The sequence below is a fragment of the Triticum dicoccoides genome, chromosome 2A, assembly GCF_002162155.2.
Source record: "Triticum dicoccoides isolate Atlit2015 ecotype Zavitan chromosome 2A, WEW_v2.0, whole genome shotgun sequence".
Classification (NCBI taxonomy): domain Eukaryota; kingdom Viridiplantae; phylum Streptophyta; class Magnoliopsida; order Poales; family Poaceae; genus Triticum; species Triticum dicoccoides.
Genome location: NC_041382.1, coordinates 756643709 through 756645504, shown reverse-complemented (window position 1 = coordinate 756645504; position 1796 = coordinate 756643709).

Genomic DNA, 1796 nt, shown 5'->3' with positions numbered 1-1796 from the left:
ACAAAGCACTGGCGCGGCTGCTCCCGCTGTACCGCGGGGTCACCAGGGTGTCGGTGCGCGATGGGAGGCGGACGTCCTTCTGGCTCGACTCCTGGCTCCCGTGTGGGCCTCTCGCGGTGGCTCTCTCTGTACTACACTCACACACAACGGTGAAGGAGGCCACGGTGTGGCATGTGAGTGCGCGCGGCCTGGACAGTGTGCTGGTGCCCAGGCTTACCACTGCGGGCGCCGTGGAGCGGGCTGTCCTTCTGGTCATGATCGACGACAATGCTACGAGCCCTGGTGACGATGAGCGCAGACCGATGTTGTGCTCGGGCGTGCGTGGGAGCCTCGTAACGGCGGCTGTCTACGCCCTGGAGAGGTTCGGCAGCGTGCATGCGTCGTTCGCGGCGTTCCTTTGGGGGTGTGCTGCTCCCTCCCGCGTTCGCTTCTTCAGGTGGCTCCTGATCCAACAACGGGTCAACACAAGAGACGTCCTGCTGTGGAAAACCATCGTCACAACGGAGGGGGCTGCTTGCCCTGTCTGTTCGTGCGAGCTGGAGACGGCGGACCACATGGTGTTTGATTGTCCTTTCGCCCGATCGTTCTGGCGGGCTGTGGGGGTCGACGTGGTCGACAAAGGCTACCAGGTGGGCGCGCTTCAGGATCTTGACGTTCGAGGGGTGGTCGGCGATACTGCTTGCGCTACCTTCTCCCTTCTGTGCTGCTGGCAGCTATGGAAGCACAGGAATGCCGTGGTCTTCCGTGGGGGTGGTGCCCTCCCTCGCCCGTCTTCTCGCGTGCTGTAGGGAAGACTCGGCCCTGTGGCGAGGACGCCTGAAAGTAGCTGAACGGGCTTGCGTTGATAGATGGCTGCAGGTGTTCTCGCACCCTGGGAGGTAGCCCGCGCTATGCTATGTGGATTGTGTTCTCAGCGAGTGGGGACATATATTGGCACTAGCAGACTTCGTTCTTGGCGGTCTCAGTTTTTCAGGATGAAAACCCTCAGGCTGACCTTCTCCCGGGTTGTGCCTGGTAATGGCGGCTTCTTAGTCGTTCCCTTGCTGAAGGCATTGCTTGGAGACTAGACCTTCTTCAGGGTGAAAATACAGGATCCGACTATGATAGTTGGATTGCTCGTACGACGATGGTGCTTTCGCACTTTTCCTTCGAGAGGTGTCGTTTTGGAGAACCTTTTACGGAGTATAGGTGTCGTCACTGCTGGTGGTGCTCTTGCTGCGGTGACTCTCTGATAGTTTTGGCGGAGACTTTGTTTTCTTTTTTCTTCTTTTATTTTTTCAGCCATGTGCATCCTTAATGTCTAGACTTGCTCCAGATGTTATGTTGTTCCAGAGGTTGGATGTAATTGATTTCAACTTGATATTAATATATTCTCCTTTTAAAAAAAGGTTTTGATGCTTGTTAAAGGAGAAATCTTGATGTTTTGCTGATTCAGTTTATGCTGTAAAAGACTTTGTCCAATCTGTGATGAGGATATACATGTTGGAGAGAGTGTCAGTTTAGCAATGGCCTATTATATTGTATTTAAAGGTTATTGTCGAATAATCAAAACTAACACATGGCACTTATCTATGCACGAAATTGACAAAGAAGCAGAATCTAGGAGTATTTGAAATGGAATCACGAAATGAACTAATAGTTACACCCGCAGCTCGTGCCTAGGTGATACAGACACATAGTATCTGGCGCTTATTAAGCTACCAACTGAATTCAGAATACAACACAGCTTCATTTCAAAAGGAAACAAGTAATCTAAATACAGCTATGAAGAATTACTCTGGCCTTTTATTTGTCAG